General features: G+C 36.8%; 2 protein-coding genes across 11 annotated transcripts in view; both read right to left on the bottom strand.

Annotated features, from left to right (window-relative positions):
* Erich1 (glutamate-rich 1) overlaps positions 1-25,038 on the bottom strand; it is a gene marked incomplete at its 5' end in the record, with an annotated part of 52,793,804 nt that overhangs the window by 13,872,471 nt on the left and 38,896,295 nt on the right.
* Positions 1-25,038, bottom strand: part of LOC148000601 (uncharacterized) — a 251,643-nt gene that overhangs the window by 39,154 nt on the left and 187,451 nt on the right. For 3 of the 11 annotated variants that reach the window (XR_015639990.1, XR_015639991.1, XR_015639996.1), the window contains 3 exons: positions 21,612-21,685; positions 20,489-20,694; positions 14,458-15,852 (listed from right to left, as the gene is read on the bottom strand). The gene's annotated coding sequence lies outside the window, so the exon portion shown is untranslated. Of the gene's footprint in view, positions 1-14,457; positions 15,853-19,379; positions 19,536-19,999; positions 20,695-21,495; positions 21,686-25,038 lie in introns of those variants that run through there. The other 8 variants (XR_015640011.1, XR_015640024.1, XM_087589442.1 and 5 more) reach the window with 6 other exon arrangements.

The following is a 25,038-nucleotide window of genomic DNA, read 5'->3' as shown; positions in this document are numbered from 1 at the left end:
TGTATGTGTCTGTGTGATTCATGAAGTAAGTTTGGGTTTCCTGTCTATAATATGCCAAGTCAGCACATGGTTGGCATGCATATTTATTGTTTCTATGCCATTACAAACCCTAAAGTGGATGCCTCTATAAGATCATGCATTTTAACCATTCTGTTTAATTCTAAATCACCAGTGCTTAGAAGAGAACCTAGAGCATAAAAGATACTCCATAAATATTTCTTGAATATATTAATAAGAAGTTGGCAGTTGGAATACATATAAATCATACTGCACTGCTCTTGGCAGTGACTGAAATATGAGATTAAGAATGGCAAGGATATGAATATGCCTCTCTCTTTCTCTCTCTCTGTCTCTCTCTGTCTCTCTGTCTCTCTGTCTGTCTCTCTGTCTGTCTCTCTGTCTCTGTCTCTGTCTCTCTGTCTCTCTGTCTGTCTCTCTGTCTCTGTCTCTGTCTCTGTCTCTCTCTCTCTCTCTCTGTGTGTGTGTGTGTGTGTGTGTGTGTGTGTGTGTGTGTGTGTGTGTGCTGTGTGTCCAAAGTAAATTAAATAAGGGTCAAAGAAAAATGTGTCAATCATGTAATATTTTTCTTGCCGAATTTAACACCAACCAAGAATTACTGAGTGTCTAAGAATGTTCATTCTCTAGCTCCTGCTTTTGTTTAATTTCACAGAAATAAAGAAGCCAACAACACAGATTGCTCATGTGCTTCTTGAATGATTTCCCATGACTCTGACATTTCTCATTATCGATGCTTCATGAATTTTATCTTTTTGTTGTTTTGCTAAGATCTTGTACCCCAGCTATGATTGTCACTTCTACTAAACAAGGAGCACAGGAGAGGCGTCTTTGAGTGGTACTTGTCACTGTTCATCTTTAAAGACATCTTACTAAAGTCTGATAGTGGGAGGGGAGCATAATGCTAAGAATAAGCTGACATGATGCTGACTTTCCTCGATCTAAAATCTAAATCAAAGCTATAGATTGCAAACTACCTTTAAACCCAAACATGGGAATACTAAGTTCTTAAAAAGTATTCTCAGAAGCATTCCTAAAACTTAAACAGTATCAAACTATAACTGCAACCCTCCTTTAGAGTTTTCTTTGTCTTAGATCAAAGCTATCCATTTTTCATTATCAATTCTTACCTTGGTCAGGTCATTATACCCAGAATCAATAGCACAAAAGATGAAAAGCATCCTTTCTTCATATTTCACCCTACCCACAATATGGCCTACGCTGCATTGTATGTTAAACTTCTTCTAATTATTCTCCATTATTTAGTGGCATTGCAAACTAGAGACTTTTATGGATGCAATTATTAAACTGAATGAAGTAATCAAAATAACCAAACTGAACCTAAGTTGAACAAAAATCAAATGGTGTCTTCTGTTTCTAGCTTCTACACTTCAAAAAGAGCCTGTGAACCAGCAGAATTTTTTTAAAACAAGAAGCCTTCTGGGGAGAAAAGAGACTTCAACTGAAACATCCTCCACTAGCAAGGTTCATAAGAAATCCCTGAGTTCAGCATGAAATATACATGGATACCTAACCCTATCACCCCAAATTCAGGCTCTCTATCCACCGTGGCCTGCTATGATTAATTGCATTCTCTAATGTACACTTATTTATTGTACCACAAAAAGCTGATGAATCGCAATCTTCTCCTCACATCTTCTCTAAGCCACCTACTCCTCCAATATACTGCATTCTATCTCCTCTTAAGGATTTCCATTCTCCTGATACCCTTCCATGATGCCTTCTAGAACTTCCTGCTGCTTCATAGGAGAAATATCACTCAATCACTCTATGGGCTCTTCCCTTCTTCCAGATCAGAAAGAAGAGTGTTTCTCTCCCAAGGGAAATGCTTCTCCAAAGACAGCTGAATCCAGCCCACAAGTCCTTCATAGGAAATTCTAGGACTCCTCGACACACTCAGCCCTTTCATATCTATTCCTTTACTTAGACAGTCTTGCCCATTATATCCATCTGGTTGGACTTTCAGTGTCCACTTAAATATTTCTCACTATAGACAAGCTCACAGTCTCTTGAACTCTTCTTTTAGAAGGTTTTGCCTCCTGGTAACTTCCATTAGGAATTCAACTATAATCAGTCTTTTCTCCCTAAAGACCCAATCTAGGCAAACAGTATTCTTTCTTTTCCATCAGCACACAAACTGTGCTTTCTAAAACAAAAGTCCACACTTGACTCCATATCATGGACCACATCTCTATAAACTTGGACTTTAAATTTTTAATTTTTCCTATTTTATTTAGATCAAGGAAACATCTGCCATTTCATTGAAACTGTTCTTCTCAAAGCCATGAGTGATCTTGTCGCTTTTTCCAATAGTCAGTTGGATTCCATAGTCTGGTTGTTTTCATGATGTTGGCCTGTGTGGTGGTTTGAATGAGAAATATTCCCTGCAGTCTAGGGCATTTGAACATTTGGTACAGTTGGTAGTGAGTTTGAAAAGGTTTAGGTGCTAAAGGCTTGCTGGTGGAAATAAGTCACTAGGGAATTGTTTTGATATTTAAAGTCCCCATTCCATTCCCAGTTTGTTCTCTTTGTTTCAAAGGAGCTTTCATTTTCCTTTCCTTGCCACTATGCCAGCTGCTTACTACCATCCAGGTCCTCTCTGTCATAATGGATTTTATCCACCAGGAACCACAAGCTACGATAAACTGTCTCTTCCTTGAAATGCATTGGAAGCTTGTGTTTTTATCACAGCAACAGGAAAGTGAGTAATATCACTTGGTACTCAAACATATTTTCTTCTTTAATAAACACTTTTTGGTGTCTCAATGCTGTTACAACTTTTCTGATGACACCCTAATTAATATCTTAAGTCTTGATCTCTGCTAAATATGAACTCCATATCTTTATATCTAACAGCTCTTTCAGCAACTACATAAAATGCCTAAATTAACTTTGACATATGCAAAAATTAGAATGAACTACTGACCTTGTTTATGAGCCTTCAATAGTCCTACCTACTGCTCCATTCCTGTTTTAATTGCAGTTAATATTTCCAGATTATCAAACCCAAAATCTTAATGTGATCTTGTTTTCTTTCTCTTACAACTCAACTACAATCTGGTAGCAAATTCCCTTTCAATTAGTTTTAAGATATATGCCTAACCAAACCTTACCATTTTACTAGCTTGCCTTTTACTTCCTTGGCCAAATCAATGATTATCCCTTTTCTAGGGTAGTGCATGATCTTCTATCAGTCTCTTTGACGTCACATCAGATCTCACTATGCTTACACAAAGGTAGAAGGTTCATTTAAAAACTTTAGTGAGAACTTGTCGATTTAGTTTGATCTTTCCAAAGATTCATTTAGTCAGTGGCCAGGGAAGGGAGCACAATGGTCTACTCCTCCATGCTCGAGCTCCTCAGTTGTTTTTAGCTTTCATATCCTACTATTGTCCCCATGTGTCATATATTATACCCATTACATTGACAAATCAGGCTCAGATGCCCTTACCTCTGCGGGTACATCCACTATTCTACCTGTCTGAGTCTCTCAATGAACATAGGTCTTCTCCCACACTATACCATTTGGTGACACCCTCTTTGATCACCCAAATTAAAATGATGTATGTATCTACACTGGAACTTTTCATTTTGTCCCTCCCTTACATAGTTACACCCATTTAATACTTTCTAATACATACTACATTTATGATTTTATCAATTATCTCCTTCTAGAGAGAGTATAAGAGTTTTGGTTCTTTTCATTATTTTGTCTTCCAATGACTCTAGCCACAGTGTCAAAGATAGTGTTAACATGGGTGAGTAATTTTCTTATTGTAGGTATTTGTGTTAATGAATAAATACATAAAGGACAGGTGAACAAAGTCCATATTTTTATTCTCTAGAAATCCCATACATTTAAACAATACCTTCCATACACACACACATATATATATATAATATTTGTCTATCATTATCTTTTACCAAGTCCCCTTTCCTTGACTCTCTCCTAGATTTAAGTCCTCTTTTTATTCATTTTTTATAATTACTGGTCCCCTGAATCAACTCTGATTTGTCCATATTCATATGGGTATGGAACCATTCTTTGAGGTATGAGCACAAACAGCCATGTCCCCAAAAGAGAACAGCTCTCACACTCTTGGCAGCCAAAAGCCAATAGTTCTTCAGGCAAGGGTGAGGCCATACTGGATTTTTTTTACTAGCTTGTCCTTATGCAGGTCTTGTGCAGGTAAACACTTACTAAGAGTTGGATAGGATCAACAGCCCTGCCATATTCAGAAGTCAACATTTTACAGTTCTCTTCCCTTCCACTAGCATTTATGTTCTTTCAAACTCATGTGAAATTCACCTTTGGATGGTGAGTGATCAATAGGGATAACCCATCCATAACTAACATAATAAACAGTTATTTATAATTGGTTTTTTGGACAGTTAGTCTCTACAATGATGAACACCCCATGCAAAAAGAATAACAAATGATAATTAAGAACACTGGGAAGGAGTCTGTAGTGTCATGTTAGAATCTCAAGGTAGATTTCCAGAATTAATAAAGCCATTCATTGTTAATTCTGACATTCACTAATTCCATCATTTTGGTCCAATTTTAAAGCAAGGTTTATTAAAAATTAAATGCTGACCAAGTGATCACTTTAATCAGAATCACGCCTAAGAATTCTCCAGCTGAGAATAGCACTGAGCCACGTGTTACCTGGGCTTATAAGGACACAAACCTACAGGCCATGGTTCTTTCTCAGGAGGCTTTGTGATTTTTCCAGAAGTCAAACTCCCAGCATTCCAGGAAGTTACCTGGTTCCTCAGCTAGTGGAGCTTACAGGTTAATTTTGGAAATTACATCATGAGCTTAAAATATAAAACGTTATCGAGAATTAAAGGTATTCCTAAAGTGGACTTGCAGAGGGAGCTCTAGCGAGAAGGCAGTTTCCTCCCTCGGGTGAGAAAGTGAGAGGAGAGGTTTTGGAGATGGATGCTAATGCTTTGAATCTGCATGTCCAAATGTTGAAGGTTCTTGTCTGATCTATCAATAAAGATGCCAGAGGCCAATGGCTGGGAACGGGACTGGACACCTAGAGTTATGAGAGTAGGATGCAGAGAATGGCAGGGACTGGGAAAAGGGGAGACAGTCCTGACAAGAGATAAAACCACTAAACAATGTGAAACTTCAGTAAATGGCCACTGTCCACTTCCTGATTGGGCCTGGAGTAGCAGGGAAAGATTTAGGAGTGCCCAGCATTTGAGTTAGCTAAAACATTTTAAAATTAACTGGCATGTGGGAGACGGGGGATTGGAGGGTGGGCAGGTGCCTGGGCGGGACCAGCCAGGAGCACAAGGTGGAACAGCCAAAATATTACCACAATTTAGAGGTAATATTTTACTCTCTAAATTCAGAAGAGGAGAACCTCATGACATTATGGAAAGATAATTCTTCCATGTTTAGACCTGAGAGTAGCATGAACTCTGTATAAGCCTTATATCTCTCTAAGGAGAGATACTGGGAAACATGTGTGTGAAGGGAATAATCAATGTAGAGAGAGGGGACCTTCTACCACTGAGGTCCCTCAGGATCCCTAACCTGTTTCACAGAAGAATGAACACATGCAAACAGAACAGGACAACAGGACAGTCCTTACCAAGAGAAAGCATTATCCTTCTAACCACGGTCCTCAAATTGTTCTGCACGTCCATCATAATCCCGGAATCCTCAGCATTTACCCACAGAGATAGCCTTTCTTCTGAAGAATAGAGGAAGTCTCCTTTCTGAGTTTTATACTTCCCTTGTTATGGTGTTTTCTAGCAGGGAGTGCCTACTCGAATGCATAAATAGGTTTTCCTGGATGCTGGTAGTATTTCATTTCTGATTGAAAACTATAGGCTGTAGCTACTGTGTGAAGATACATTGACGTGCACACACCCTGTGATTCGCGAGGTTTTTATGTTTACATTTGAACATTTAATCTGAACACTATTTGTTCTAAAATAGTCTATTACAACAAAGCAGAAACCCAAATAATAAATGTCGTAGGCATGGGGGAGGAGATGGGACCACCGACATAATAAAACTTCAGTTTGGCTGCACTCTTTATTTATTATGATAGTTTTTAATCAAGAAGAAATTCCAGTGAACTGCCCTTCCACGTTTAATGCTCCTGCCATTTATCAACCTACAGAGATTGTCAGCAAAACATGACTTGCCCTGGTTTATCTACAACTGTCTTAGTACATATTTTTTCCAGTTCTTGAATTGGGACTTACTTATGAGCAGTTCTCATATCAGATCCTGTGATTTGTAACTGATACCTCATGAGGAAAAGAAAAACATCTATATTGTCTGAGGTAATGTTTACCCGAAGCCTGTGAAATTTCTTAGGATTCAATGAAAATGAAAGAACATCAGTAATATCATTGTTTAATTACTGCTTGTTCTTATGAATATTCATCAGTTTAGAATATTAATTTTTAACCTTATTTTCATTGTCAAAATTATTTCAGTTTTTTTAAGGTAGAATATTCTGTCATATGTATGTGTGTATGTGTTTATATATATATAAATATAAAAATATATATACTAATTTGCTTCTCCTATTTTTAGCTTGGCAATTATTCTTTTATTCATTTTTTATTTCACATAAGAATCAAGGCATCCATCATTTATTATTTCTTGTCAATGATGTAGCTCTCTTGGTTACAGAAGAACAAATCCTGTTTGATTCAGTGTCAATAAATAAACTCTTTAAGATGGCCAAATAACTAAATAAATGTAATTAAATGGTAGTTGCCAGAAGCTAGGAGATTAGGAAAAGGATACATGTTCTTCGCTAAATGCAGAGTTTCTGTCATTAAGCATGAGTGAAATTTGGGTGTTTGGCATATTGTTTAGAGTTAATATAGTATTATATACTTCAAAATGTGTTAAGATAGAAGATCTTAAAGTAAACTTTACAATTCTTAAAACAAACGCATGGAAAATTACTTGAGTGTGGGCTGAATTTAATTTTAACAAAAAGAATATCCCAGTGGCAGGGTGGCAAAGTGGCAGGTAGAAAGGAACCTTCTACCTGGATTCTCTCTGTGTTCTTCCTATCCTGGGGACTCCGGATACCATGGAGACACCATGAGCCATGATAAGGATTAATGCTTCAGTTAGGGAGATACTGGCTCAGCAGGTGGCCTTTTGATCAATACTGAAGCTACAGCCAGCAATAGCTTCAACCCAGGTTATCAGCTGAACAGCCTAGGGAGACACCCTGGGTCAGCAAGCACCTCACAGATTCCTGACCACACAAGCTATGAGGTAGTTAAACATTCGTCACGTTAGACTGATCAATGTTAGAGGAATATGTTCCACAGCAAACCGTGATGAAAACACATGACCAAGTCTTGATCATTCAGCAGGATTTAGTGTGCGCCCAGCCTCCTGGGAACACTTCTGGTGTTGACTCATCATTTAGATGATGGGAGGATTGGTTGCTGTTGTTTTGCATCCCTTGTGAATTTCTTTACATGGTGCAGTTTGTTCTTCTGAGTTTTGTATTGTAGGCTCTGTAAAGTATTTAATGATCAATGTTTTCGTAGATGGTACAAAGGTTTTCCTTCTGCAGTTGGAGGAGCCACTCTGTGCCAAGTGAAACCCAATCGTCAGCAAGGGCCAAGAATGCGTCTTATGGTAGAGTACCTAGCATGTACATGCATTTTCAAGGCTCTGGGTTGGATACCTATGCATGAATAATACATACATACATACATACATACATACATACATACATACATACATACACCAAATGCATAAGCAGTCTATATTTATAGGAAATAAAGCATAACTCATTATATGCTTGTATCAATAATGGGAGAGGGGGAACTTAAGTGGGATGGAAAAAGTATATGTATATATATATATATGTGTGTATATATATGTATATATACATATATATATATTTCACAGGCAGTCAGATTTATGGGTTTTTTTCTCTGTCTTGTTGCAGCTGGTATTATTCTTACAGGAAATGCCAATCCTTAGATTTGTAGTGGCATCCTGTATTTTATCCTCAGTAGTTCAGGACTTGTTCTCTACTTAGCTTTGTGGTCCACCTGCAGTTAGGCTCTTCATAGCTGTGTTACAGAGAACAAAGCAAACATTTCAGAGAGGCTAATGAGGAGCAAGCATATCACTGTGATTAGCCAAGCAATCTTTGAAAGGTTGGATCCTCCTAAAAGCAGACATTTGAACACTAGGTGATATTCATTTAACTTTCTTGTCGTTTCCAGTAATGACCAAATTTAAATAGCTGAAATTCTGTATGCTGTGATCTTTGGGGGATTTGTGTCTTTTTTTCTTCCTTTCTAATGTATTTTAATTTTACTTTTCATATTATCTTCTGTGATAGATTTAAAATTCACCACGTAAATTCATACAAGTTACACTGCCATTTCAATCCTCAAATTAACTTTAATTTGTAGTATGATTTGAGATTTCTTTCAAATATTGAGTTTTGCTTTACCAAGGGCATAGTACAACTTCCTCTTCTTTCTAGCGCTTGCTTTATGACCTTCAATAAACTTCTAGAGTTTTCTTTTAATAGGTTTACAAGTTGCTTGTTGTACCTAATCATAAGTATTTAATGAGCTTTCTGTCCATTCTAAATGAATCCCATTTTTCTATTACACTTTAAATCGGCCATTGCTTGTGTATAAGAAAGCTATTGATTTTTTAATATTGATTTTTTAAAAATCTGGCTACTTCCTGGATGACAGTTTTTTCATTGCTTTGGATGGTTTTGTTTGTTTATTTTTGCTTTTGTTTGTTGGGCTTTTTTTTTGATTGACAATCAGTTATTCTTGCCATATGTGTTTCCAAGTATTTGTACTTTGGGGACATGGTCTAGTATCCTAACAATGTTCACATAAAAGTTAAGCCTTTTCTTATTCCAAACATATTATTGATCATTGAAGTATTAATTTTCATATGTGCCACTTTAATAAAAATCCAGAGAATATAAATATTATAGTTCTAGAGGTCAGAAACCCATGCCAGCCTCACACTGCTACAGTCCAGGAACTGACACTCACTCTAACACAGGATGTGGGACTCATTCCTCTGAGATTCCACCACTGGCAGTGTGCATGCCTCAGGGGCTCTTCCGTATACAACCTCCAGCAGCCTGCTTTCATCAATACCTTAGCCTTCCTGTACATCCAGGGTCCTGTCACTCATAACCAAGCACACTCTCACAATACCACATTCCTTACATCCATCACAACTTGTATGCTTCTTTACCATAATTCCCAATGGCAGGGGCCTTTTTTGAGAGAGGGAACATAATTAACTCACAGTCCAATTTAAAATATTTTATGGTTGTTTATGAAGCTTTCTTAGTGATTAGGGAGGATTGTTAAGCCAAGGTATAATAATTAAGCCAAGTACAATATTTAGCTTAGTAAGAGATTCTCTTTTCTGAGACATTGAAAAATACCGTAATGAATCAAATGATTTATTCACCCATATTGTGAAATGCTTAGATGTCTGTTCGCTTTTCTTCTAATTTGTTGTTGTCCAATTAAATTAATTCACATGTTTCATAATGGGAAATGCTTTTGCATCCTCAGTCTATGCCTCTTGGACATAATATATCAGTCTGCTAACACATTTTTAAATTAATTTGCAAATAGTTCCATTAGGATTACAGTGTTGGTTTATGAGTGTTCTCTTATCTGCCATCTTTGTTTAATTTTGCTACTAGAGTTATCTTGAATGCAGACAATGCTTTCAAAAGGGTTTTGTTTTCATTATTTCAAGCAAAACTGCTCTGTAATGAAGAAGTTATCTTTGTGAACGTGCATTTGTTCTTACTTACAGAATGACTCGAGTCCTAGCCTCCATTGCTGTTACAGAAAAAGTTTGAATCACTTCCTTCATTTTTCTCAGCATTTTCTGTTTTCCTCAGATTCATTAGTGCCACTATAAAATTATTCTTACTAATGTGTTCACTGTCTATCATAAACGGCACTAAACTTGGTTCTACAGTTAGGCAACTTGTTTGGTGTCTGTGTGTGTGTGTTTTATAGATGAGCTAAGTTATTGTTTTTATGAATAATTTGGTAATTTCGATTTTTATTCAAAATATGTATTCTCAGACTATAACTTTTTAAGTTAGTAGTACTTTGGTGAGATATTGCTTATAATATGTTGTCTTAAATGTATTTTGTTGCCAAAATAGACATTAATTTCAATGTAGACACAGTCCTCATTTTATCACTAGCCCATAGGAATATTTTTAAGATGTACCTATATAAATATTTTAAACATCTGATTTAATGAATTATATTCTGGCACTATTTTTCATGAGGCATAAATTCTTGTTCTATTTTTATATGTCCTATTTATTCTGAAAAAAAATGTGTTTTCTCTCTTCAGTGCCAAATTCCATTCTCTCATTTGTATTATATCATGCATATTTACTGTGTGCATAAATTTAACATTAAACCCAAAGCATATTATTTTGCTTCCATAGACGAAAACTCATATAAATAAATAAAAATATCACATACCCAAATTTATCAGACCCAAAGACTATATGAGTTAATGACCTTATATTCAGTAAGAATGAGCATTAAAAATGGAAGCCATGAGGCTTAAAACTTAAATTACGCTTCCAGTGCTTAATATATTTATGTATTTATCCACCACAAAACACACAAAAGAAAATTCATGGCAGGATTGGAATTGGAAAGCACAAAAAAGAAATATTCTCATGTTAAATCATATAGTGTTTATAATGGCCATTCAATTAAAAATATATTGGGAAGATATTTCAGAGTGAAACAAAATATGTAACATCAATATCACATTAAAATTAATTTTAAAAATAAATGGCATCAAAAAGTTCTTATTATATTAACAAAAATATATTTCATTATAAAAGTACAACCTTAAAATATTTTTTCACTACGTGCAGCAGTTAGTCCAGAATTTGAACATGGATTAAGATTGACCTCATAAAATGGCAGCAACTGATATAAGGTCCCTAACACATATAGCAGAGGACTGCTGGGTCTGGACTCAGTCAGAGAATATGCACCTAACCTTCGAGAGACTTGGGGCTCTTGCGAGTGGGCAGGTCTGGTGGGATGGGGGGCGTGGGGACATCTCTTGGAGACAGAGTTGGGGAGGAGATGTGAGATGTGGAATAGTCAAAGGGTGGAGCAGGAGTGGGATAAAGTATGGACTGTAAAAAAAAAGATTAAAGAATAAATATAAAAAAGTATCGAAAAGCATAACTAACATTAAAGGACAATGAAATTGCCAAGAGAAACCTAATGTAGAAGCTTCCTAAAAAGGTCAGACACACACACACACACACACACACACACACACACACACGTGCACACACACACGTGCACACACATACACACACACACAGAGTTTAAATGAAGTCACAATATAAAATGGGGACAGTTCGTTCCCCAGACATGATAGGCTATCAAATAAAAAGCCAAATGGCAAGTATGTTTCACCTCTTTTCAAGTGGGGTCCCATAGTGGGGTCCAATGTCCTTTGTTACCTTCCAGAATTTAAAAGTAAAGTGAAGATATCAGATGTCTGGGTTACAGAATATTAAAAAAAAAGTATTCCTGCTACCAAACTGGAATCTTTTTTTCTAATTTTTCTTTACTGTCCGGGTTTCATGACGCTTGAAGTTCTATGCATGCTACAGGAAGATGAGTAATTACCAATGGTATTACCCAACTATGAACTCTTGAGCTACAACAATGACTTGCCTGGCAAGATATATCCACTGATGTAACAGTCGAAGAAATATCATTGGAGTAATTGCCCACTTTTGGATGTCATTTAAAACCCCTATCTCAAGTAGAACCCATAACTGGCACTGTTAACTGGGCTAAAATCTGTGACTGGCTAGGTCAGATGCTGTGGTAGAGAACCTAGTATTATGCTGTCAAACAGATATAGCAAAAAAGAACTCATCTTTTTTTTCTGCTACACTTGAGATTATAATATAATTACACCTGTTTCCTCCTTCTTTTCCCACTATGAACCCTTCCATACATCCTTCCTTGCTCTCCTTTAAACTCATGAGCACTTTTGTTCATTAATTGTTGCTTCATGCACATATGTACAAAAGCATACACATGCAAAATGGCTTACCCATTAATGGCTGGGCTCACAACCCAAACCACAAATGCTCTTATCTCTTACCCATATGTCGGTGCATACTTCAACCTTGAGCAAGGAAGCTATTTTCATAGTAGGTGGTGGTTAATGCAGATACTCACAGTCAATGTGCAAAGAATAAAAGACCAGGAAGTGGTTACTGCTAAATGGTAGACCTCATACGTCTTCTCTGCAATAAGATATCATCATTGCAAGAACCAACTGAAAGATATTAAAAATCATGTGGAGTAGACGGCTGCAGTGATAGGGTTCAATATATGAACTCACAGTGGCTGGGGGAATATGCACAAGATCAAGCCAACTACATCCTTAGCAGAGATGGCAGAGGAACTCAAAGTCTCCTTCCACCTGCAGAGCTATTGACAGCTGATGGCTGTCGTAGGAAGAGAGGGTCAGTTTTCCTCCAGAATGTGCCCTGAAAGGCTACCCATGATGCAGTAGATGCCCCATCCTGATAAATATAGAGGCAGCACACAAAGTTGAATGGGGGACGAGAGAGTACACACATAAGTTGTAAAGGAAATAAATTAATGGAGGGATGAGGGATAATTTAGAAGGGAAGATATTGAAATTAGATTTGTTCCAGACACACATGCATGTATGAATATTAAGAAAAGCACTTTAAATTATTTTAATTAAAATAACATGGCACATTTTTAATTTCTAAAAAATCCAAGAGAAACAAACAGTAACCTGTGAAAGGTTTATGTGTAAAATTCCAATTTTTTTGGAACAAGGACAAAACAAGATAAAATTCCTACATGTCAGTATTTTGTATTAAGTATCTATAGTTAAGTAATAATTACTCTATTATTTAGGGTTTCTATTACTGTGATTAAACGCTATGACCAAAAGCAACTTGAGGAGAAAAGAGTTTATTTCATTCATACTTCCATATCAACAGTTCATTATTGAAGGTCAGAACCTGGAGACAGGGGTTGGTGCAGAAGCCATGAAGGAGTGCTGCTTACTTGACTGTTCCTGGTAAATTGCTCAGCCTGCTTTATTATAGATTCCATGACCACCAACCCAGGAGTAGCTCTGTCTACAGTCAGCTGGGATCTCCTACACTGATCATCCATCAGAAAAATGACCATAAAATACACTTTCTCATGAGGGTATTTTCTTAATTAAAATTTCCAGCTTCCAAATAATTCTGGCTTGTATCAGGCTGGCATAAAAGCAGCCAGCCGAAGCACTGAGATGGGTAACAAAGGGAAAGTGGACTCATTACTCCTATTTTATTCTAGGTTGCATTGTGGGTGTTATTTATGACAACAGGACAAGTAAGAAAAAGTGTAGTTTCTGGAAAACTGTGGGGAACAAAAGAAGACACGGAGAAGAGACAAAGGAAAGTCCAGAGTTGCTGAGAAGAACCCGCTGCTATAGCTTAGTTGCTGCTTAAACATGAGAAGTTGAATTATATGAGGATCGCAGCCAAAAGAAATCCAGAAGTTGTCTTATTATCTACTACTCCAGTACTGACCAGGAGAGATCAATGGATTCCAGATGCTCCCCAGCCAGACAGCCTAACCAAAAGAGTAAGCTCCAGGTTCAGTGAAAAGACATTTCCAGAAAACATAGACAGGAGTGAGAGTGATAAAGGACATCATCTTAATGCAAATCTTTAGCTACTGCACGTGTCTGCACAGGAGTGAGTATCTCCCAAACAATATATATATATATATATATATATATATATATATATATATATACATGCATACAACACATAAACACACATGCATGCGTGCACATACAGACACACACATATACACACATACACAAATACACATACATGCATGCACATACACACATACATACACACACATACACACACATACATGGAGTTAAATATTTTAGGTGTCTACTTTCTCACAATTGACTTATAGAGTGAACACAATAACTATCTAGCAGGAGTGAGAGAGAAATAAGAAAGGGTGTGGGGGAGTAATTACAATGTATTGTATATATGTAAGAATTAAATTTATCAATAAGAAAAAAATTGGAAGTAAAAACTCCCACATCCTAACGTTGAATAATAATAAAAACACAATCTCAAGAACGACAGATGGACATCGTGAGGTAAATTTGAAAAACAACCAATCCCACCTTAGCAAGAGTGATTCCAATTAAAAGCTGAGGAAAATAATTTTGCTTTTAATTTCATGAGAATGGCAAAACTTGATATTGGAACAAAGAAATGCTTCACCCTCCCCCCGAAGGTTGAAGTAAAGCAACTGACAATAAATGCATTTAATTGGAGAAAGGCTATACAGTTTTATTACATGGAATAAGAGAACAATTTTTGAAATGCAAATAAATGACATCTTTGGTGTTTCCAATTATTACCAGTTGTCATAAGTCACATTCTCTTTTTCCTCTACTGTTTTTAAACAGCAAAGAAAGGTATGTTTTAAAAAACCTTTTGCTAATATACCATATGTGCATGGATTTCGGGAAACGTGCGTGCTATTGCAGATGCTCTGTAAAGTAGGGAAAAGGGAAGGGGGACTCTTTCATTTCCCTTCAAGTTCCCAAACTCCCTCGATTTCACATCTTTTATGCCTGTACAACCAGTGCCATGTGAATACCTCCACCAGGTGCTACTCTTGGCTCAGAACGGACCCTGTCCTTTGGCCTTTGTATGGTGACTGAGGAAACATATTCCTGGGTATCGGTTTTGAGCAGGAAACTCTTTAGACAGCATTCCCTGTTTATGCTCTCTATCAAATAAACTTGCATCTTCCCCAGATGGGGGATGCAGAGGAATTGTAATCCAGCAATGTGGCTGCTCTGGCAAGGGGTCACATCCAAAGACCTTCTAGGTCCATATGATCCAGTAAAATAACAAATCTTTAATCCCTCTGACTCGGAAAATAAGTGCTCTTAGTGTACACCTTTAATCCCTAAACGTATTGTTGATTTGTTGATGGAAGCAACCGTGTGTGAAAGTGACATATAATTGAAGAGCAGACAAAGTGTTGAAACAGAGCAAGATTTGATAGAATGAATCTGGGACACGATACGCCCGACTCTCACGAGAACAGCACAGGAAAGAGAATGTGTTTACGAGCAGCCCAGGGAGAGAGGGGAGTCAGTTTGGAGTCAGTACAGTGAATGCGATGGAGTGGAGGTGAATCTGCTGCAGTTCCGTGCAGGTCAGCAGAGACAGGGGAAGCCAGAGAATAAGGAGGAACCAGAAGATTCGAACAAGTTACCCAGGTTAGTTTAAAGCGAGCAGGGTCATTCAGAGAGAAGCTGAGAGATGCCAGATTGAGTCTGTCAGTGTAGAGAGGAATTTAAGCCAGAGCAGCTGAATAGAACCAGCTAGCCAGAGGTCAGAAAGAACTAGAAAGGGTGAGATGATTCAGTAGGAAGGCTCCGAGATGACAATTACAATAAGGGAAAAAAAAGTCACTTCAACAGGGAGCTTCACTGAGTGAGGTCTTTCTCTTAGATTACCATTTTTTTTGTTCCAGTACAGAGTAGTAGGTTTGTTTTTTAATTACAATGATCAACAATTTTTACAATTGTACTTTACAATTACTGACATGTTGTCATACATACTCTTACTGTCCTAAGAGCTGTTCACAAAACGTCACAGTCTTCTTCATGTTTTTACACTACACTTTGCTCTTCCTCACTGGGACCTGAAAGAGAACACTGAGTTGTATTCATGGCCTGAACCTGAATGCCGTCTAGTCATGAAATAATTTACTTCATACATGTTCTTACACCATAGGCAGAATAAAATATGAGGGTATTTTTTGGACAAAATATTATATGACCCCCCAACCCAGTTTCCAGCAATGCCTTTGTTCTCCTATCTTAAATATCATGATCTGGGCCTCTGGTGTCCTTGTTTCTCTCTTCAGTTTTAGCTTCTAAGCCTCCAGCACAATGGGCCACTTAGCTCTATTTACCTTCTTCAAGGGTTTTTCTAGGCCACGCTTTTTAAAAAGTTTTCTGCAATCTACCCACAAACCAATGCTAAAGGCTTAAGAACCACTTGTCACCAACAGACCAATTTTTTTGTGAATGGACACCTCTCAAGTCAAATCAATCTCCTTTGAGAAATAAGCTGATTTGTCCGAAGCATCTGTTATAATACTAACAAGCAGTTGAGATGGCTGTTAATAATCTGGTAACACCCTCCACCCTTCATTATAATGGCACCGGGGGGGGGTGTTAATATAGAAAAATAGAATGTTTACCATTATCCAGAGGTTTAAAAAAAAAAGGCTTCCAGTGTCAGTGAGTCCCACATGGGGTGAGTAGTAAGGCACCCTTCCTTTTTCTACTCAGGGATTCTGAAATATCTCCTCTATTCAGCAGTTAGATCAACCCCTGTAACTCCGGAGTGCTGGTGAAATGCAGTCCTCTACTAGTAACTTTTATTTGCCTGTAATAATTGTTGTCTCAGAGGCTTACTGCCTTTGTCCGCTAACCTAGGCTTAGTCCTCGCAGCTTTTAGTCCCTGAGCAGTCTTACGTAAGCCTGGAATGTTTTCAGCCTCTGAGACATACTGCTGAAGATCAGCCCTTCTTACTTCTTTCCGAGCTCCGGCTGAATTCTTGTTGGCTCATTCAGCTCAGTTGTTCTGGCTAAAACTCCTCTCCGTGCTAATCTGGCTTTGCTCTTGGCCTCTGACTTTTTAACCTGCTTGGGCTCCAACTAACTCTGGCAATCTGTTCCAATCTTCAGGCTCATTCTCACTCTCTGGATCTTTCTGTCTTCACCTGTGTCTAGCTTGTTGTCTCTCTGGAACCTGTATTCCCATCACTGTCTTAGTAAAACTGCCTTCTTCTCTCTCTGCACTGCCCCTGAAGTAGCTTCCTTTCCCTCTTTCTTCTCATGAGAGTTGGCCATATCCTATTCTGTCAAATCTTTCTCTGATTCATCATTTTGTCTGCCACTAAAATAGCCATCACTTTCAAACATGGATACTTCCCTCTACAAACTAATTTTACCGTCATTGTTTGAGATTAAAGGTATATACTAAGGGCATGTCTTATTCTAGCAAGGAGGATTAAAGATTTGTGCTAAAGACTGAGCCACAACACAGCCTTTGTTCTGTAATTTTCTTCAGTAATCCCAGCAATCTCGGGGTTCAGAGTGTGATCAAGTACCAGCACCATGATCTGGCACTTAGAATTCTGTTCTCACTGTTTGGAACAAAGTAGCCCCTTCCTGGCTACATCAGCATGTCATTATAGGAGCTCTACAGACACAGAAATTTTCATAACATCTAGGGTCTTATATTATCCAAAATGTCAAAATACAATATAGCAAAATTATCTGTTCTTCTGAGGATTCCCACCTCATTTGGAAAAGACAACACCACGATGATACGGGAGGTGTAATTTTCTGAGAAAGATTCTAAAGCAGACCTCATAAAAAACATTCCCTAACTAAATTGACAGCAAACATGCTTGAAGCAATTGAAATAAAGTTAAAGCAGCTCATTAAATAAAGTTTTAAAAAGAACTAAATACAAATTTAACTATAATAGTTAAACTTTCAAGTCAGCAGTACAAACACTCCATACCAGAATGGAGAGAACAGACAGCACCAAGAATCAGTGACTTTGAAAACAACATAGAAATTACTCAGTTTGGACAATAGAAAAACTAAAAGAAAAAGAGAAAGAAAGTTGGGAAAATGTAAAAATATAAAAATGAATGTTTTTTCAATAGCTAATTGTTAATGTATTATTGGAATCCCAAGAGGAGAGGGGGTAAAGGATGGGGCAAGGCACCATGGTACACAGTTTTAGTGTTTCTAGAAGACACCTTCCATACATTAGAAAAGTTAGCAAAGCCCATGTAGGGGAAACTTAAAGGAATGTATACTAATGTGTGTCAAAAACTCTGGAAAGGTAAAAACAAAGCAAGTTTCTTGGAAGTAACATGAGGAAATGATCTGTTATCTGAAGGGGAAAGGGGATCTGGTAACAGATTTCTCAAAGGAAGTAAGAGCAGCAAGAAATGGCTTGTCTTTAAGAAAGAAATCTGTGATCTTTGACCCATCAAAAGCTTTCAGGAAACAAGGAAAATCAAGACTTCCTCAAATAAATACTAAAGGAATTGTTGTAAATGGATCTTCTCTGACAGAGACAAAGATAAGTTGCAGAAACAAGACATGAAAGTATTCTCCAAACATTAAGGATAACAATGGAAAGTAGAAAATTTATCAAAACAAAACAAGCTCAATAGACCTTGATTCTGACCTTGAGTTTTACATATTAGGTTGAAGGCTGGAGCAAAAACCAAAACATAGAATTATCTACTGTAGCTATTCTTGCATGCAGAGGAACTTTTGGCAATTATCTGATATATAAGGACAGGTAGAGGAACTCAAAGACTAGAAAGAAGGCTTCCACATTTCTCTCCAGCTGTTAGCAGACTGGCAACACTGGATCCTTACATGATGGACAAGTTCCACACTCTGATAGCTGTACATACGTGTTTGCAAAATCTGGAAGCATCTAAGAGACAAGCCTCCAAGCACACTAGTGGCAATTTTCTTGATTATGTTAGTCTCTGGCAATGCCTGTGAGAGATTATCTTGATTAGGTTAACCGAGGTGAAAGACCTACTCTAGAGGAGGGCAGGACCATTCTCGGAGCTTGAACTTCACAATGAATAAAAAACAAAGAAAGCTGTCTGAGCACCAACACTCATCATGGTCACAGACTACAGGTCCTATGTCATGTCATCAAATGCTTCAAACTCCTAATGCTATGATACTCTCACTACAGTACACTATATACTCTAAGCGTGAGCCTAAATAAACCCTTGTTATTACACTGCTTTTGCAGAATAGTCCATAGCTAAGTAACAAAATACATAAATATTTTTCTTGTTTTGACATTAAATAATAAACAAATAAAATGTCCACCTTTAAAGATATGGGATGAAAGCTAGTCTCCTAATATGTCTCTTCAATTTCTTTTAGATGTATAAATTAAATGTATAACCTAATTTAAAACTTAAATAATACAAGTATTAAAGTACTGATTCTAGACAAAATCCTGATATTTCAACGAGCAAGTTATTTCCAGACTACTCCCAGCACACACCTTTAAATGTCTCATCTCCTAATGTTATGGCTATGACCAATATTTAAAATACAACAAAAATCAATGTCATCTTTGCATCTCCCATGATTATCTCACCCCAAGCCAGGCTTCCTGTCTCCCACATTTAGTCTTCTGGAATGTGTTTCTTTCTCTGACATCCTCCTGATGGCTTCCCATACATAGGACATAAAATTCAAAGTCTTCCGCATGCTCTTTTCTATTTACATTTCAAAATAGAAGGAAGCTGAACTCCTGAAATTTTATTAAGTAAAAGAATTCAGAACTTTAACTCCAAAACATTTTAACTTTCATTAAAACTCCAAGATCACAAGGAACTGTACAACACTCACAGCCACACGGATGAGCACCTCAGAAACTACAGGAAATAGCACGAAACCCTGCCTGTTGCAATTTGCAAATAAAATCTATGATGCATTTACCTTATATGCAAAGCATGGTACAGCGCACCACATCCTGTGTGTCATAACAAGACAGATCCTAATCATTCCACGTATACATTTGTTTTATCTACTAGCTGGAGTTCCCCGACAGAGTGACATAAACCATCTTTCTTAATGAAAAGAAATCCTAACCCATGTTCAAGCTTTACAGGCACTAAGGTTTCACAAGCTAAATGTTTAACCCAGAAATTATACCTACAAGACTATTGCACTGTAAGCCTCCGTATAATACGCCTTGTTCATCCTGAGGCAATTGGCACTCAGCAAACAGAATATTTATTTCTGCCTATGCAATCACAGATAAAAAAACATCTCATTCTTAAATTTCTGCATCACTGAATTGCTACTAAGATGGGCAACCACAGACACACTTCCAGGTTTCAAATAAAAATGATGCCACTATCTGAGTATCCATAGAAGTGAAAGGATTTGTTCAGGAAACGTGGTTCTAGAGACTCGAGGTAGTAATCAAACACTAATAATATAATTTCCCCGCTTAATAACAGGCAGTGTCCACCAACACATACCTTAATTCCAATGTTCATGATCACGCCACACATTTTCAATGACTATGAGGAGTGAAGTGTTGCAAATATTTGATGAGTAGACAGAAGGAAGAAGAAGAAGAAAAAAAAAAAAAAACTCCTCTCATGGTCAGTAAACAAACTGAAAGAGAATGGCTTTCCAGCACGCTGAAGGTTCTCTGACAGATCATTAATCCAAGGAAAATCTCTCCAAACTTACTGATGCATGGATTCCATTTTCAAATTTCTCATTAGTTCCTCTTTATGGGTTAAATGCTGATGTTCACGACTGAATGCACACAGATTCAGCTGATGGGTGTAATTGGGTTGTAATGGATTTTAGCTGCTGTTCCTTCTGATCTAGCCAATTTGAAATGCAGTATCAATGTATTCTCCATCTCTGGGTAGGGAATGAGAAATTGAAACCTACAAGATGAAATTTATCAACTTTCATAAAGTCAGCTTCAGCCATCATAAAACTGTTAAACTTCTCATTATCATTCTACTGCGGTTATTTCTTGAACTCTGGTCTGGCAGTCAAAATATTAAAGTGCATTTGGAGTAAGTAGAGTTGATCCTTCAATATTCTGTCTGTCCTCAACATTGATTTAGGTGCTGTAAATATTACCAAGTAAGGATGACATTAACACAGCAAAATTTAACACCAGAAACATAAAATGACAAGAAAAAGATTTACAGGTTGTGAAACCTTCTGCAATTTTACATTTAAAACGTGATTTGCAGCTACACCAGGTTTGATAACAAAGATTACACGTTTCAAAGTCTCAGAAATTGCTTTTCTGGCATATTCTGGTGTCTCTTGGGTCTGAAATCTCTGGTGATAAATGGAGGACACGGTCTGGAGAAAACCCTAGGAGTTGTAGGATGTCAGTGTTGCCCTTCATTTTCTCCACTCTTCCACAAGTGTTTTGCAAGTCACAAGCCAGTCCTTTGATTCTGTATTCATGAGCACTGTATGTCAGCGAGATACAGAATCTAATTGACCTCAAACAGACTGAACTTGCCTTTTATCTTTAATAGTGTGAAAGTGGAAGATATGGCACAGTAACTATTTTATAAAGGATGTTCAGCCAGAGGTGTCATGGGAAAACAATTCTCCACTTCTGCCAGCCTTAAATACTTCTAAACTCATGCAGAATTTCAAGGTTCTCATGCAATTCTAAAGTTTTTTTTTAACATTGCAAAGAACACTGTAAAACACCAGCAGACATTACATATCATTTGTTTTATTCTACAGAGACATCTCGTCATTAATCAACTTAGAGTACATATATACTTAGGTAAAAAGAGTGAGGAAGACATATGGTTTGTTCCCATCCCACCTTTGAATTTATGCAAAATGCTCTTTGAGTTGTTCTTTCACACTACAAAAGGCATCTGTTTCTTGAGTTTATACCTGCTCGGAAATAAAAAGAATTAATGTCTTATTTGCTTTTCCTAAATAATGATAATTAACACATATATTCCATTTAGCATCTTCAAAACACTTGACAAACATTAAGTAGTTAATTAATTAAACAGAAGGCCATGAGGAGCTTAATTGGGATCTCTCCAAGAAAATGCAAGACTTCTTGGTTTGTGTAGGTTTTGAAATAACAAGGATAACCTTTCTTGTGATATTTGACTGCCAGTATGAGCAGGCAAAGTACCTGAGTGTGTGGCAATTAGATGTTTTTTAAAGGTCAATTGGATTTTTTGTAACCTCCAAAATGAAAGGCTCTCTCTCTCTTTATAGTTATCTATCTATCTATCTATCTATCTATCTATCTATCTACCTATCTATTCATCCATTCATCCATCCATCTCTCCACATTCTGCTTTTTCTCTTTCTCCATGCCTGCTCTCTCTGTCTCCATATCTTCTTTATTTTCCCTCTCTCTTCTCCTCCCTCTACTATTCACATTCACACACATGAACACATACTCACAAAGAAGAACAAGTCTAGAACAAAACTCAGAACAAATAGTTCTTGTCAAAATGTATTTTACTATATAAACATCTAATCAAACATACATGTCAAAATAGTATTTTGAAGAAATTAATTGGATTTATTTCTGTAAATCAATATTAAAGCCAGATATTATTTTCCATGAAGATAATACCTTGTTTTCCTGATCCACATGGAAAAAATGTAGCCACAGTAATATGTGATGTGCAAACAAGCAGCCCCTAATTGACAAGGTGCAAACTCTGAGTTCATCTTTCATTACTTACCTTTGTAACTGCCCTTTTGGTTCAATACAGAGTAGTCTTTCTTTATGAAAATCATCTCATCTTAAACATGGCAAAGCTCATGGCAATAAACTTACATAGAGTTCTACAAACACACGAATGCATGCATGCACATACATACATTAATATATATATTTGTTTATATATATTTAGAAAGATAAATTCTGCAAAACTGTTTTTGCTCCATAATCTTTCCATTTAAGTAGAAAAAATACTTTCAAAGGATGGATGGAATAGGTCTAAAATATATTTATGAATATTCTTTTACCCAATCAGAGCTTAAAGTTCTGAATCTCATTTTGTAGACAGTGTGTTTACAATCAAAAATAACTCAATGCTAAATATTCATTAGTTACTTTTTATTTAAGACGATGTTGGTTTATTGTTCACTGCATTATCTACATGTCAAAAATGATCTTAGCCATTTGTGAAAATCAACTCTACTGCCTAAAAAATAGATAATCATGATTGTATTTAAATAATTAAAAGAAAAATATGTTGGCTACTGAAAATAATTCCAAAAGCGTTCTTTGTTTAATCTTATAATATTTAGATGAGCTCATACTTTGTTAGTTTTATAAAAATATCCGCTCTAACTGACCTCTTTCTCTTACGAATACATCCCATCGTACAGGATTTGGTTTCTCACCTAAGGTACATCAAGATTTGGATCACAGAACGGGCGTCACTTACAACGCTGTGACACAATAGCATCACAATTATGCCTGTATCATATAAATAAGAAAGGACTAACCTTAAGAACAAATTCGTGCGCTAAACTCAAGATGTGAAAAATTCAACTCAATTTGCCTTTGATTTTTATAAATTTAAAAACAATTCTACAATGGTTCATTTGGGTCCTATGATAATTCACCTTTAAAATGAACGAAATAAAAAATTGTGTACTCTATAACAGGCTATCTATATATGTAACATACTTGAAGAGATTTTGAAGATTAAGTGTATATTCATAAATATACTTGTAGACTGAAAATATGGTGATATAAAAAGATATTCCAGGAACATGAGATCAAAAGCAAGCAAGAATAGCTACAAAGATACCAATTTAAACCAACTTTAACTAAATATAAAACCTATACAGAAAGGAAAGAAAGGCTTTACATAAATGTCAAAGGCTTAATTCAGCAAGAGCAGACAACAGTGGTAACTATATCTGCAACCAACACCATACTACCCCAATATATGAAAAAAGCTATAAATAACATCAGCACTCTAAGAAAGAAATATATTTAAGTGCAAAGATACCTGGGAACTTTAGTTTTTCACCTCTATCAATGAATAAATTATCAACATGTGAGTTACATTTTACTACAATCCTCCTCTTCCACCATTCAGATGTCCATATCCTTCTTGAGGGTATATCCCAGACTCGCCCAACTTGCTATCACCCACAGATCCTATCTATGCTACATCTACTCTCTCCACCCAGCCAGATCTCACATGCATTCCCAGGTCTAGCCCGCTCCTTCTGTGCAATACCTAAACTTTCCACATAGATCTCCCAAATCTTTTTCCTGGGTCTTCCAGGGTGAATCTCCCTGACGATCCTCCTCATCCACTCAACAATACCAATCTACCAGAGCCAGCCTAGGTCTCACATTCAATACTCCAGATTTATATGACTACTACTACCTGTATGGCTCCCTACCTCTAGACTCCTGTCAGGACCTTACCTGCCTATTCCCCAAAACCAACATCTCTGGCCCATTAATTCTAACCTTTCCTCCTAACCAAACCTATCCCAACATGAACCAGGAGACACATTCAGTATACCAGCCCTGGTCTTCTTTGCCTACCTGATATCATCCCACCCAAACAATTTCAAATCTTTAAGTCCAACCTACCCATGTATTCTCTATTCTGCCCTAACCTGACCTAGCTATATGAGACTTAGAACTAACTAAGTCGGTAAATTCAGATCTTATTGTAAGAATACAAACAATATGAGATTAAACCAGTATGTTTCTCTCTAAAACACATACAAATGTATAGCAATGATAATTACCTCAATAAACCCAGGGTACAGAATTTTAAAAGAACAACCATAAACATCATTAAAGAATTTAAGTCACTTAGAAGGCGCACGCGCGCACGCGCACACACACACACACACACACACACACACACACACACACACACACACAGAAGCTTATTGAGATTAAGGAGAAAGGACTTAAGAAGAATAGGCTGAATGATGACCAGAAAATACAAACATAAATTTGATGAAAATGATGATCCAGGACTTGAGAATAGACTTGAATAAGGACAGAGAAACAATGCAGACACCTAAAACTTAATTGAAGATAGAAATGAAAAGCCCAATAACTCAATGAGAAAACTCAAAGGAGAACTTTATAAGTAAAATTAATCAAGGAGAAAATAGAGTTTAAAAACTCAAAGATAAACTAGGGTGTCTAGACTGAATAATCAACAAATATGAAAAAGTGGAGGAAAGAAAGATACAGAAAATGTGGGAAACTATGAAAATGACCAAAT

The sequence above is a fragment of the Rattus norvegicus genome, chromosome 16 (genome assembly GCF_021556685.1).
Source record: "Rattus norvegicus strain SHRSP/BbbUtx chromosome 16, alternate assembly SHRSP_T2T, whole genome shotgun sequence".
NCBI lineage: Eukaryota > Metazoa > Chordata > Mammalia > Rodentia > Muridae > Rattus > Rattus norvegicus.
The sequence above is the reverse complement of the archived record's forward strand: the minus strand, read 5'-3'. Positions and strand labels throughout refer to the sequence as shown.